Source organism: Saccopteryx leptura, chromosome 2, assembly GCF_036850995.1.
Source record: "Saccopteryx leptura isolate mSacLep1 chromosome 2, mSacLep1_pri_phased_curated, whole genome shotgun sequence".
NCBI lineage: Eukaryota > Metazoa > Chordata > Mammalia > Chiroptera > Emballonuridae > Saccopteryx > Saccopteryx leptura.
In genome coordinates, this window is record NC_089504.1 from 109,150,714 (window position 1) to 109,167,132 (window position 16,419).

The following is a 16,419-nucleotide window of genomic DNA, read 5'->3' on the forward strand; positions in this document are numbered from 1 at the left end:
GCTCAGCCCTCTGCTGCTTGTGGTTCTGCCCATTTCTCAGATCTGGCTGTCTAGCTTCCCACTGACTCACTGAAGCTGCACTATCGCTTCCCATCTTCATTCTCTGAGGCAACTTCTGTGACTTAATATTAAGATCCTTGACTGATACATTTCCCAATGTCAACTGCACCCAAATTTATCCTTCCAACTCACTGCTTCTCCAGCCCTATAAGAATGATAGAAAACACAAGATACTAAGAAAGTTTCATAACCAAACTGAATGATTACCAGCATGGGCTAAGTTCTACCATTGACTCAAGCCTGTACCTCTAACTTTGAGATGACCTTACCAGGTAGCTTTCTACATTGGATAATAGGATATTCATTATATTATCCTTATTTTAAGTATATTGTATTGGTTTTATATTTCTTGTATAGCCTAACTTCTGATAGTGCTATCTACCCAGCTACCGACACTTTCAGATTCTGACTTTAATCAGTGTATATACATTGGATGGAAAGCATAGGCTATCTACTGATTAAAGTCAGAATATATGTATATAAGTCTATCAGTTCCTTACTCTTCAGTTTCTGTTATTATTCAGAATAAAAATCACAGATTAATAGAAAGGATAAAAAACCACCATTTACCATGTCCAGACCAGTCAAGTGCCTAAACACACTCCTTCCTGACCAGCACAGAGCTGCAGGTTCCTAAAAATTCTCTCCTAGCATTCTCACCTCAAGGAATTTATTCTTGGCTTTATTCCACAGTTTTTCTATCTCCTTTAGTTTGCCTTTTGCTTTTTGTTTCCTCCCTTGATTTTTCTTCTCTTCATTGATAATTATTTTGCACATTCTATATGACTGGTTTGAATTTTTCTCCATGAGCTCATTGGACTCTGAGTTGTGCTGTAATTTATTTGGCAATGAGCCAGGTCCAGCGGGATCAGTTTGCACTTATCTAGGTATGTTTCATTCATGTTCACAACGGAGAGAGTGGTTATGCTCAGCTTAGAGGCATTGTTGTCCTTCCCTTTAGCATGATCACAGCTACTGCTGGGGTGTTGCTGTTGAGTGTGGGTACTCGCCTGAGCCCTTTAGGCACATCATTTTATTTAATCCTCAGAATCTCCCTCTTAAATTGGCATCATTGCTCCTTATGTATTGATGAGAAAACTTTAGGTCAAAAGCATTAAGTATTATACAGGTTCACATGGTTGATGGCAAATCGGAAGGAAACCCAAATTACTCTGATCCCAAAATCTACTCTTTTAAAAACTGCCCTCTACATACATATCCATGAAAGAGTCAACAGCTCTTTACCTGCTAATTGAGTCCCCATGATCTGTCTTTATTTGTCTTTTCAGGGTCATCTTTCCCTTTGTCCCCATCCCTTCCAGCCACATGGAATCTGAACTCCAGGCCAATTAAAGTTCAAGTTTCAACAAATAAGTCATATACTTATTGATGCAGTTTCTTCTAATATTCTTAATATATATATATATATATATATATATATATATATATATATATTTAAATAAGAGGAGGGGAGATAGAGAGACAGACTCCCACATACACCCCAAATCAGGATCTATCTGGTGACCCCTGTCTGGGGCTGATGCTCTGCCCATCTGGGGCTGATGCCTGCAACAGAGCTACTTTTAGCACCTGAGGTGGGAGCTCCACAGAGCCATCCTCAGTGCCTAAGCCAACAAGCTCGAATCAATTGAGCCATGGCTGTGGGAGGGAGAGAGAGAGAGAGAGAGAAGCGGGAGTGAGAGGGGAGGAGAAGCAGTTGGTTGCTTCTCCTGTGTGCCCTGACTGAAAATTGAACCTGGGACTTCCACATGCCAGGCCGATGCTCTACCACTGAGCCAACGAGCCAGGGCCATATCCTTACCTTTATAAACTCTATTTTCAGCCCTATTCATTCCAAATGACCAAGATCAAATGCACCCTATTTCATGAACCTTGCTCCATTCCCCCATTTGGAAATAATTGGCCCCTTATTTTAATTCCCATATCACTTTATTTACTCTCTACATAGCCCACACCCCTCCAACCCAACTGTACTATACTCTTTTGTGGTAGATTTGTCTGTTGGATTCACTTAAACGTACTTCTGTCTGATCATATTCCCAGCACATCCTGAGAGAATGTGGTTGTCAGATGCCGGCAATCACAAGCCACCAAAACTGCCCTGTTCCTCCTCCTTCACAACTGCAGGCTCCACGTGCTCCATCTGGGTGTGGAGGGGAGGTCTCCATCAGGCCTGGAAAGGTCATGTGCTTACACTTTACAAGTACAAAGGAGAGGACTGGTTCCAACAGTCCTAGAAGCAAAACATTAAATAGCAGCTGGAATTGATAAACAAAACTGAAGTTAATACAACACCTTTTAAAATAGTGTCCTTAATACTACAAATTGGAAAACAAATAAACAATCATCTATAGATACAGTTGATAGTACAAATGAATATAAAAATACGTGTCCAGGATCACCTGCGATGGGCTGCTTAGCATCATAATGAGAAAAACAATTGCTAAGGGACGGCCTCTTCCGATGCCCCTCCCCAGGTCCGGCTCACCTCCAGCGTGTCTGGAAACACTGCCTGGGACATTGTGCAAGCATATGTTCCACTGTCACACTGAGATGGAAAAGATAACTTAGCAAATAAAAAGAGAAAAAATAATTTATAGTCCCACCTCGAATGTGGAAAGCTTAACTCAGTAATAAATATTCTAGAACGATAGCAATGTGTGACTTGGTCCCTTTTCATCTGGATCCTACTTTAAGCTCCACAAAGATTTTCTTAGATGTTCCTATTGCAAGTGAGATGACCCCCTCGGAGAAGGTACAGCTATGAAAGACTCAGGATGTGCAGAGAGTAAAAACTGGAGAAGTTTGATTGAATTGCTGTCTATATGCCTCTATTTAAGAAAAAATAAATAAGCCACTAATAGATAAGAATCAACAGTCCAAAAATATATCTAAAACAGAGCTAAGGATCGAACCCACTTCTTGTGGTTAAAATTCTCTCCCTCCATGCCACCTCCAGGAAAATTAATTTGACTGAAATGGCATTCAGGATCCCCTTCACTCACTTGAAACCATATCAACACAATAAATTAAAAATAAGAAAGAAACAGATCTCCTCCACTTGATTAAACTTAGACAGGTTTCTTCTGGACTATTAGTCTCTACCCTCTATTTTTTTTAACAGAATATACTGAAGAATATTTGTGACTCTAAATTTGTTTCTCTGTCACTTTTAGACAGAAATCTTTCCCCAGCCTCTGGCCCATTCTACTAGATAGGAATGTCTGCCTCAAGGATCTGGGAGCCATGCCTTTGAAATACAACAGAGACTGAGCATCAATCTCCCAGTCTTCTGGGAGGGTAGAAACCTAATTTAGATCAACTGTCATTTAGCAAACACATTGACCAATCTACTCAGTAATGCCCTCCAGGACTTTTCCACAAGCTCATGTCAGCACTTAAACATTCTACTGCCTTTTGTTTCAGCAAAATTAAAACAACCTTTCTCTTCTGCTGTATAGTCTTGAACCTTATTGTATTGGTTGTGAATAAGGTTTCCCTTTTCTGTTTAACTCCATCCAGCATTTGCCCAATTCCAGGAGGTACTATTTATACTTGATTCACAGTGAACTTCATGGAGTTGTGCTCCATGATGGCTCAGCTGTGAATATTGGTTCCTACCACTGAGCTGTTTAACATAGTTGAGAAGTTCCCTTCCTCAGCAGTCCTGGATGATCTGAGCATAGGCAAGCTATACAGAACTCAATTTCAGAGTATGTCCGTTGTATTGGAATGATTGGTTTTATACCCCTTGAGATGTTATTTTAGTGTTAGTTTCACCCAACTCATGGGTAGAAGTCAAAAATTTAATCCATATCATCAGGGTGAGATATGTCAGTGTTGCGACAAAATTTCAATCCAAAACCACAAATCTCAGTGGTCTCATGACATTTATCCAAAATGGACACTTAGAGCAGAAATAAGTAATGTAACCAACCACCACAAAAGTGTCACTACAAAACTAATAAACTCCAATAACTTATCTTCACATTTATAGAGTGGCACAAGACTGGCATCTAAGAGGCTTTTAAAATTCACTTTTTTGAAGGCTATACATGATTTATTAATGATTTGATAAAATTATTGTAAAAAATTAATAAATGAACATTTAAAATGAAGTAGGATGGTCAGAAGAGGAAGTTCTCCCTCACAAACACAAATCTTGAAGCACAACAGGAGAAACTGTAAGAGCCCTTCCCAACTTCCTTTTCCCCTCTGTAAAAGACCTTCCTCTTCTTTGTGTTAGGTACTCACACATGACCCAGCATGGTTACATGTTTCAGTCTGCAATTTCTCATTGTTTCCAAAGAAACCCATTCCGCTGAGAAAATATCTGCTCATTTTTTGTTTGTTTATAAATACATGCATTATATATCACAAATTATTATAGTCATTTGAGACATTCAATCTCAATGTGAAACCAAGGGTCCCTATGATTTCTATTAAGTTTAGGTTTAAATCCTATCTCTAGAAATCATAACCCTCTCTCTGTCTCTCTCTATCTATCCCCCCCATACACACACACACACACACACACACACACTGCTCAGAGACCTAGTCTTTCTCCCAGATAATCAGTACTGAAGAAAGTAGCCTGGACCTGACTAGTGGTCCAAGGCCCAGACCTCTGGCAGGCTAAAGATAACATCTTGACCTAAATTATTATCTTGACTTAAAATTATTTTTCAGTTCCTGAGCCCTAAACTGAAACGACCTCCAGGCTACTTCCCATGAGACCAGCTAGAGGGACAATGGAGAAGAACTCAGAACTGTCCTTAATACCTGAGAAACCATTTATTACCCTTATCTAACCTCTGACCAACCAGCTACCAGTACCACCCTGAACCCCTAACTCAGTGTCTTGTGATTAGCCCTGAATAATCTGGAATGTACATGCCATCAGGGAGTCAGGGTTTTGTAGAGCATAAGCTCTCTGTCTCCAAATTGGCCAATTCAATATTAAATGATTATTTCTATTCTAGATTGCAAACTCCTGTGCATGCAATTTTTGGGGGGCAGTGCATGCAGGCAGGTGAACTCAAGAGAAAACATTGGGGGTCCTGTAATAAATAATCACTAAGCAAATTAATTCTGTCTCTCTTTGTCCCAAAGAGAGTAGTTGACATTATAGAATTATATACACTTTTATTAGTGAGGATTGAGAACTTCTCTGCTTAAAAATAACAACTTTGCATTCAACTGTTTCCTTTCTCCAGCAAACTACTTCGTATATATTTGAAGTAAACTTTACACCAATTTTTAATGTAAAATAGTACATGTTTATTATAACAATCTGGAAAATGAAACTGTAAAAATAAAAATAAGGAGGAAGAGGAATTGGAGGAGGAGAAAGTAGAGGAGGAGGAAGAAAGAGGAGATCATCTATAATTTTACCAGAAAATTACTAATATTCTTGGTATAGTACCCTCCAATCTCATTTGTACCTAGTTTTTTAAAAGAAATAAAAACATAAATTACAATCATATATAGTCTGTTTTATTATCTTAACAGTACAACCCAGCATTTTTTTCTATGTGATTACTCGTTCCTTAGAAACACCCTTTTAAAATGACTATACCGTATTTCACTGAATCAATGTATAATGTTTTACCTAATCCTTGATTTCCTATTAAAAATATGTTTAAATATTAGCATGTGCTAAGTAGAATCTGAACTACTATGCTGGATGAATAAGGAAAAGAATCTTCACATTCTTCCTACCAATCACTGTTTTAATAGTGTAAAAGTCTCTGCTCGCATTTAGCCTTTTTTGGAAGCCATATCTATCAGCAGTTCAATCATAGTAAGCATAGGGTTTGATGATTTTGAAGCATAGGGTCAGAGGGGTACAGTAACTTCATAAGGTCATCATCATCCTTCTATGGGACAAATAATTGAATGAAGGAATAAATGAGTTGTCTATAATTAATAGCTGGAATCTGTCTAGAATCTGCTAACTTACAGAAATTCAATAAAAACATTCATATGTTGCCTGACCTGTGGTGGGTACAGTGGATAAAACATCAACCTGGAATGCTGAGGTCACCAATTCGAAACCTTGAGCTTGCCTGGTCAAGGAACATATGAGAAGCAACTACGAGTTGATGCTTCCTGCACCATCCTCTTCTTCTCTTCCTTTCTCTAAAATAAATTTTAAAAATCTTTAAAAAATATATATGCTTATGCCTTTGTGCGTTTTCCCACAGAGGGATGATAACTTTCATTGGATTCTCACAAGGGCTATGACCTACTAAAAATATTTAGCCATTCAATACAAGAGATTTCAATACATATCAAAAAAGTAATAATTTGTTATATGACACACATCTATTATCCTATTGTGTTATTTTCCTTTTCTGTGAGATTAGAGCTGCTTAGTTTTGTTTATGTTCATAAAATAATCATCAACCTCGAATCTTCCCCATCAGTTTTCAGTATTGTTTTCTTTGGAGAGACACATGTGGCAGATAACATTCACATGTAGCACACTAGTAGGTCTTTAGTAAATGGTCCAGCAGTTCTGCCTTCCCCAATAATTCTTAGCCTGAAAGAGATGGGATTTACAATCCTTGCCAGGCACTAAGGACAAAGGCTTGAGTCCGGACGTTGATCTGTATCATCTAGGAGGACAGGATGTCCTTTTTAAATTCATGCAAAGGTACCACATGGGCCAGGGCAGTCATGTATACACACAAAGGACAAATTTCTGTTTACGTGCTATTCCTGGGATTAGGTGTAAATTTACCTGGTTTTATTTAAGACTGCATTAACAGAACTATGTAAGTATTTAAAATCATGTCAAAATGTAAACACGTTGCTATTATTTAATTATGTTTGGTAACAAAATATTGGCATTTGTGACCTACTTCTCAACTAGTGTGTAATGCTACTGTGAGAAAAATTCCATACAGTACTATAAATTGTTCATTCCTTTCTTTCTTTATTTATTTAGTGACAGAGACAGAGAGAGTCAGAGATAGGGACAGATAGGGACAGGCAGAAAGAGAGAGAGATAAGAAGCATAAATTCTTCATTGCGGCACCTTAGTTGTTCATTAATTGCTTTCTCATATGTACTTTGATGGGGGGGGGCTGCAGCAGACCAAGTAACCCCTCAAGCCAGCGATCTTGGGCTCAAGCTGAATGAGCCTTGCTCAAACCAGATGAGCCAGTGCTTAAGTTGGCGACCTCAGGGTCTCAAACCTGGGTCCTCCGTGTCCCAGTCCTACGCTCTATCCACTGCACCACCAGCTGGTCAAGTTTTATTCCTTTATTTTTAATATCACCTATTCCAAACAGTTCTAAGGCAGTCTATATAATTATATACAATAGAACAAGATATAACTTAAAGGATGGAGAAATGGTGCAAAGGGAAAATGAGAATAAGAAAAATAAGATGAAAGTCAAAGTGTTAATAGACAAGTATGTATTGCAAGGTGAGATCCATTGGTTAGAGCTTGGTCATGACTTTAAGTTTTGTAAGAGACAGCTCAAAGAAACAAATATAAAGACCCTTTTAAATGGGATATCCATGTCTAAAGCCACCAGTTCCTGGTACAAAATGGTAGTTTACAAACCTATTTATTTTATTCATAAGATGAAATCCACCATTTTTTCATAGTAGAGCACAACTAATGCTGTCATTAAGACCAGACAGAATTTCTTCCAGGGGTCCTCATAGGAGGACTCCGGGATCTGAAAGTATAGTAAGTAGAATCACATGTTTCATAAATCTTTATCTTTTAACATCCTCAATGTAGACTGTTAGATGCACAATATGTTACAATTCAGAAAGTTAGATTCTAACAGAGATTAAAATAATAGGGTTGGGGTGTGTAGCCTTTTGCCAGCCAATTCAATCAGAGGGAGATGATAGTAAATTTGAATATATGACTTCAAAGTGGTCATCTGCTTGCAGGATTCAACCTGCAGGACTGTTTCATGGAGCTGAAGAATAACTGTCTCTTAAGTGGCATGTGTCCTCCAGCATGCCACAGGTCATATCTTTGCCTTCATTTAATTTTGTTATGTTTTAGCCTCTTCAGACCTTTGAGTCTGTAATGTCCAGTCTAGAGGGGTGGATGATCTGTAACTCTTTCAAGAAATCCTCCACAGATATTCTTTCTCTCATCCCAGGTTTTGCTAAGCATTTTGGAGAAGTGACGTCAAAACAGTATCTTCTGAGAAGTGTCTTGATACAGCTATATATGTTGTTGAATGAGCAGTGATTATACAGAAAAGCAAGTAAGGATATGACCAACAGTGACTCGTGAAGGCTGATAAAGCCCTCCCATCCCACCTGTCCATTGAAGTAGATCACAGAAATGCATGACTGGAGAGCAGCGGGCACTTGCGATGAGGCTGGGCTCAGTATGTGAAAGTGTAACTATCTGGGTGGCAGATGACATGCAAACATCGGGCACCCATGCATGCTGTTCACCTGAGCATGACAATCACAATAGAAATTGCTACTTCATCTTCAAAAAAAAAGCAAAACGATTTCACTCACATTACTTCAGTAATATTAATGTAAAAATGTTGTGTAAACTCAAGCATTTATTACCCATAACCAATTTCTGATCATGAATTTAACAGGTAAGGTAAACACAATAAATACTTAACAGAGTTTTGGGCAACACAACAAAAAGCATAATGGTGATTAAGAGCAGAATAATCATATCTTAATGCCCACCAGCTGCTCATATGAAGAGAAGCTTAAGATTCTACCAAGTCCTATAGCTTTTTAATTCATTAACATAACACAGGGGCTTGGTTGACATTAATTTAAAAATAGAATATATCGTAATTATATAATTGAGTAGATGAATATATCAAAGCTATACATTATCTACACTGGATAAAATTTATAAGTCATCAAAACACATATTTGAGAGTTAATCTTTGAGAATTATTCTATTAAAATTGTATCTCCCTGACCCTCCCAACTGCATTCTCTATTTGCCTTCTCTGTCTTATATTATTCCATAACTCTTGTCACCATCCAACACATTACCTGTTACTTACTTCTGTTACTTATTGTCTAACTCCCCCACTAGATTTTAAACTCATTAGAACAAGAATTATTTTTCCATTTCACCAAGCCAGGGATTGTAACCCTCTAGTGTGTATAAATTTTCCTAGTACTTAGTAAGCACTTGATAAATATCTGTGAATGCATAAACAGAATATTCTTTAGAATGTATAAATGACAATGCAAAAAAATAAATAAATAAAATAATATAAAAATTAAATACAGTTTTTCTGATGGAACATGCTTTTGTATATATTGCTTTTCTCTTGAAACCTTGGTGCTAACAAACACATTTTGTTTTTGTCTACAATAATTTCAATACATTCTTATTTCTGAGAATTATCACTAGAGAAAACAATGAAAAACTGATGGTTTTGGCAAAGGGGGTTCTGAGAGGACTATACTGTAAATAATCAACACCTTGGGGAAAAAATAACCTCTCATTGCTTATTACTGATGGGAATGCCAACCAGACATATATCATATAATGAGGTCATTATGTTTATGTCACCGGACACCTTTGTAGCTAATAGGAGCACTCATCTATTTCCACTCTTTAGGATGATTAAAATATTGAGATAATAGGGTCTCAGAAATTAGCCTATTTTTTCATTATTATAATTTCTCCATACAATATACACATGCTATTTAAATGTCCAAATTTATCTGTTGTTCCTGAAGAGTCATAAAGGAAACCACTAAAGGAGACAGGGACAGCTGGTAGGAAAGACTCATAATCTGTTTCATACATTAAGTCAGGTCTGGGTGCTATCATGTAACATGTGTCCCGCAGGCACACTGTGGCCATCTGAACAGTCCTCCTAAACCTCAGGAAGAATTCAACACAGACTCCAACTACTTGAGCCATCAAGGATTTTCCTTTTAAAATAGCTTCTCATGTGACTGTGGGTTTATCCATTGAAATAGAACCTCTCAAATCAAGAATCGAAACTTAAGATAAAAGGATAACCAAACAAAGAAACTCAGTTCAGCTTTCAAGTAATATGAAAATCCCTACATACGAGCATCTCCTTACGGATTTTGCTCAGTGAAGTCAATGTCAGTGTTAATTCTGTCATTACCCTTAGCAAGGATTTGGTTCTGCGACTTCCTTATAGAAAGACATAGATTTATAATAGTGTGACAAGTAGAGTTAAAGTCAAAGATTTACGAATAAAAATATTTAGTTTGATGTCATCATTGCTTTTTCCTAATTAACTAAAATATTTCAAATTAAATCAATCTTCAGTTTTTTTCTCTTGAAATCATCTTTATGCTTTATCATCTGTTGCTCAGAAAATACAAAGTATATCAAGTTTTTAAAAAAACCTTCCCAGCATCAATAACTTAGAGATCAGACAGACCTAAGTGTGAACACCCCTCCATAGCACTGTCACTTGGAGCAAGTGATATGATCTCTCTGAGCCCCAGCATCCTCATCTGTGAATGGAGCTAATGTTATCAAATTCAGAATTGATGTAAGGTTTAATTAGATCATTATACAAAGCCATTGCACAGTGTCCAGTACATCATGAAAGAATGATAAATATTAGCTAGTATTAGCAGATACCAATGTTGAAGATATACTATTAATTTTTCACATTTGCTCATATTCCGGAGTAATCTAAATCCAAACAGTGAAGTCTTAGACTTCAGAGAAAATAAAAGAATCAGTGGGAAGGTATCAGAAGATATTGTGTAGGTGGATCGCTAAGCACACCATCAACCACTCAGGCCTGAAGCTCTTGGTTCCCTAACATGCTCAACACCAGTGGCATCCATTTCCAAGGCAACATCAGCTGCAAACCTCTAGGAAGTCTCTAACTCAGACTTCTCTGCATTTAGAAGTGATCCACCTCTAAGACTTAACTGAAAATCTACTCTCGTCCCTCAGGTATTTTAACTGAGAAACCATTTCTGATTTCTTCACTGCTGTGAACGTTCTCCATACCACTATTCTTTCTCATAAACTAGAGAATGCCACCCCATCTCAGGGTCTTAAAACCTCCACTGTAATACTTCTACTACTAATATATAAAAATCCAGAACTCTGGCTCCAACAACTCTCCTGGGCATTGTTTTCATATCCCTATTTGCATCTCAAATGCAAAATACTCAAATTCAAAGCCATTATTTTCTCTCAGAAGACTATTTCTCTTTCTTATTTATTTCCTTAACTGTTATTTTTCTTTAAGTAACCCAAATATCCAAGTTACTGGTCAAACATTCATATCACTAGACTACTGATGATAAGTTACTATCTCAAAAGAGGAACTAAAAGGTTTTTTTTTTTTTTTAATTAAAAATAGTCACTTCCAAGTGAACTGAAAAATATCAATACAGGGTATGCTCAATTAGTGTCTAATAATAATGACTAATTGTTTTGAAAATCATTTCCTTGTTGAGACAGCTAAATTTCTATGGTGGTAGTATATTTCTTCTTTTTTTTTTATAAATTTTTATTAATGTTAATGGGATGACATTAATAATTCAGGGTACATATATTCAAAGAAAACATGTCTAGGTTATCTTGTCATTAAATTATGTTGCATACCCCTCACCCAGAGTCAGATTGTCCTTCGTCACCCTCTATCTAGTTTTCTCTGTGCCCCTCCCCCTCCCACTAACTCTCTCCCTCCCTCCCTCCTGCATCCTCCCTCCCCCAACCCCTGGTAACCACCACTCTCTTGTCCATGTCTCTTAGTCTCGTTTTTATGTTCCACCAATGTATGGAATCATCTAGTTCTTGTTTTTTTCTGATTTACTTATTTCACTCCATATAATGTTATCAAGATCCCACCATTTTGCTGTAAATGATCTGATGTCATCATTTCTTATGGCTGAGTAGTATTCCATAGTGTATATGTGCCACATCTTCTTTATCCAGTCTTCTATTGAAGGGCTTTTTGGTTGTTTCCATTCAAACAATGGTATCAAAGACTTTGATTACACAAGTAAATCATATCAGTTGATATTACAATAATTCCAGTTTTACTTTACTAATTTATAATAATAAATTGTGTGTTTGTTAACTCATGATCAGAATTTCTCTTCAAATATTCCTGTGATTTTTATTTGATATTAATACATTTACAGGGCAAGGAAATGTAAAGAAAAAGTTTCAGATGTCAACGTAGTTATCTGGCTAATTGTACAAAACAGATCGAAATTCCTCTTTTCAAACACAGTAATGACTGCACCACTAGGAAATACTTCTGACAGATGGCATGACTACTCTGGGAGCTAGCTCTTCTGTTAGTTATTACTGACAAACTGGGCATTTTGCATTTGTCTAAAGTTATACCAGTAATTATATTTGAATATTTGGAAGCCATATATAGTTGAGCTTTATATCAAATGTAATTTATATCAAACAATGTTTGGCTAAGGGCTATTTCATATATATATATATATATATATATATATATATATATATATATATATATATATATATATATATAACAACTATATGTAGCAATTAACACAGGCCCTGGAAGTGACTTGCCTGGAAAGGCAATATCAACGAGCAAAATAAATTTAAGGGAGAGTCACAAATGTCCATCAGGTGCCCATCAGATGCCACTTTTGTGATATTTTACACAGACCATGTCATGTTGCTCTCTCCACAGTCCTGTAGAAAATTATAAACAGCCCTGGCCAGTGACTCAGTGGATAGAGTGTCAGTCCAGGGTATGGACATCCCAGGTTCAATTCCTGGTCAGGGCACACAGGAGAAGCAACCATTCCCCCCCCTCCCCTCTCTATCCCGCGTCCCCTCCCACAGGGGTTCGATTGGTTAAAGCATTAGCCCTGGGCACTAAGGACAGCTTGGCTGGTCTGAGCATGTCAGCCTCAGACATTTAAAATAGCTCAGTGCTCTCAAGTATCAGCCCTAAACGGGATTGCTGGGTGAATCCCAGTTGGGGCACATGCGTGAGTCTGTCTCATTATCACTCCTCTTCTAACCTAAAATAATAATAATAATAAATAAAAGAAGAGAAAGGAAAATTATAAACCTACCCATCCTGTAGAGATCAAAGTTGAGACTTAGTTAAAGTAACTTAGGGAAAGGTACAAAACTGACATACAAGAAGCCAAGTTCGGAACCTACCTCTCTAACTCCCTGACATTCTATCACATTTTCTAATAGTCTTCTTTCCTTGGAATAAAATTCTTAATTTTCTAATTTAGAATCCTCTCATTTTAAAGATAAAATACATCTTAGATATAATGAAGTAAATAATAGTTTTTTTTCTTTTAATGGGATAAAACCAAACTATAAAACCCCTAGAATATAACATAGGAGAAAGCCTAGATGAGTACGGTGATGCCTTTCTAGGTACAACACCAAGGACATAACACATGGAAGAAATCATTGACAAACTGACTTTGTTAAAATTAAAAACTTCTGTTCTGCAAAAGACAATAACAAGAGAATTAAGAGACAAATTACAAACGAGGAGAAAAATCTTCAAAAAAGCACATATCTGATAAAAGACTGCTATTCAAAGTATACAAAGAATTTTAAAACTCAACAATAATAAAATAAACAACTCAATTAAAAATGAGCCAAAGAGCTTCACAGACATCTCACCAAAGAAGACATACAGATGGTAAATTATCTTCTATTGCTGGTGGGAATGCACAATGGTACGGCTTCTTTGGAAGGCAGTTTGGTGGTGCCTTACAAAACTAAACGCACTATTACCACATAATCAGTAATTGTTGTCCTTGGTATTAACACATAGGAGTTGAAAACTTATGTCCATGCCAAAACCTACATGCAGATGTTAATAGCAGCCTTATTTATAAATGCCAAAACATGGAAGGAATCAAGATGTCCTTCAATATGTGAAAGGAAAACAGATTATGGTTCATCCAGACAATAGAAATTATTTAGCACTAAAAAGAACTGAGCTATCAAGACACAAAGGACACCTAAATACATGTTACTGAGTGAAACATTGACTGAGAAGGATGCACGTTGTATGATTCTAATTATATGGCATTCTGGGAAAGGGAAGACTGCAGAGACAGTACAATGGTCAGCGGTTGCTGGGGGTTTGGGGGGTAGAAGAGATAAATAGGCAAAACACAGAGGATTTTTAGGGCAACAGCAATAGTCTGTATGCTATTATAATGATGAATACATGTCATACATTTTTCCAAACCCACTGAGTAGATAACAGTAAGAGTGAACACTTTGGTAAACTGTAGACTTTGGGTGATTGTGAAATAGGTTTATCCTTGGTAAAAAATATACCATTCTGGTGAATGATATTGAGGAAGGCTATGGCTATGGGAGTAAGGCATATGTGGGAAATCTCTGTTCTCAATGTTACTGTAAACCCGAAGCTGCCCTAAAAAAAAATAAGAAAAAGAAAAAGTCAAACACTATAGGAGGTGGCTGAAGCTCAGAGTGTTTAAGTGACTTGTCTTGAGACCTTGTAGCCATTTTCTTTTTTTATTTTTCATTCTTTAGCTATCAATGTGTTTTTTTTTACCCTAAAATCATCCTCTTTGAATGTTAAAGCATTCTCTTGGCAATTATCCATATCAGGCAGCAACTTGATGAATCTGTATTAGGCCATGATTAGCGTGGAAGGAGATAGGCCAGCCCGAAAGAAAGGGTGAGCCAGGTTCTCAGACAGAGATAAAAAAGAATAGCTTTGCTGGTGAACTACAGTTGTGCCAAATAGGGAGTTAAGTTTCACTTGAAAAGGAAATGAAGAGAGGGAAGAAGGTGGTGTTGATGTGTGAAAGGAACTGACGGATTTTCCACACCTCCTTTAAAAGTAATTATAATCTCCTTTATTTCCTGTACCTTCATGGGCTTCCTTTCCCTAGCGCCTTCTTTCCCCTTGTGTGATCACTGTGATCTAGTTTTTCAATCTTGGAGGAACAAAAAAAAAAAAAAGCCTTTCTGGATATGTCTTCAGTTGCTACTTTCTCTTTTTTTCTTTTTTAGGTAATCCAACCACTCAACATGTCCTCTTGATCCCGCCCCTTCTATTTATTTCTCACCCTATCTCAGTTTCTCTCTCCAACCAGTCTGCTGAAAAAGATTTCCCTCTGACGTCAAAGAATCAATTTACATTTCTCATTTGGTTTCATACCCTCCTTCAAATTCAACCACCACTGCCTTCCTCCTCCATTCCATTTTTTAATTCTTGTTTCTGTGCTTAATTTTTGTTTCTCAGTTTCCCCCTCTTCTCTCACCCTCTGACCTTGGTCGCCTCTTCCTATCTGGTCAGGTTCCTGTAGTCTCATTGTCTGTCTTCTTGCTACTCTCAGTCTGCATGCCCAGCTTGAGTTTCCTTTTCTTCAACTGTATCTTCTCTTACCTGTCAAGCTGTAGCGCCAGCCACACTGTCCTCCAACACCTCGTGTTACTCCTTTTACTCAGATGGCCCTCTTCCCTTTTCTTCTTTGGCTTCCTGGTAATTTAGCTTAAAACCCTTTTAACTGAATACCTGCCACACAGTCAGCTGCTGCCACTTCTGTGTTCACATGAGACTCAGCAGCACCAACCACAGTCTTTTGTAGCTGGACTTCTTCGGTCAACTGGGTTCTCCAAAGGCACCTCCTTGAATTACATCACTTATCTTCATAACCTCACTCCAGTCGTCATACTAAGAATTCAGTAGACACTCCTACAATTAGCTTTGGAAGGTTTAATCAGTGAACAAATTTGGAGTTGTGGGGCAAGCTGCCGGCATCGATATTTAGAGCGGCAACAGAGCACAGAGCAGAGGCCACCGTGACAGGAGGATGGGTTTATGGCCAAGAAATTCAGGTCTGGAAGCAAGACTGTTGTCAGAAGTCTTCCTTCAGACAAGGGCAGGAAAATATTATACTCTTCTAACAAGATTTGAACAAAGAAGAAAGTTTAAAAGATTAGGATTTCTGGGGATTTTCACTTTCCAACTATTATTATTATTTTTTTATTTAATAGCCTTCATAATGTTTTATGTTCATGAAAGCTTTTAAGCAGGTTTCTGAACCTGGCATTGCTGACAACACGTCATTAGGAGATTTTACAAGAGGGCACGAGGAGGACTGGCCGGCTTATGCACACAGATATTTCCTGGATGAGGTCTGTCCTACACGGACTGGGAAAGCTTCCTAAACAGTGACCTGGACTTGCTTTCACAAATGTCACCTGTACACTGACATGGAAGTACAGAAATTCATGTACCCAGTCATTCTATTTCTAAATGAGAGATCCTGTAGCTAATTCAGGGGCCCAGGCCTCTTGTAAGAGGGTAAAATAGTTAAAGAAGATAAAATACAGCCCTAGCTAGTTGG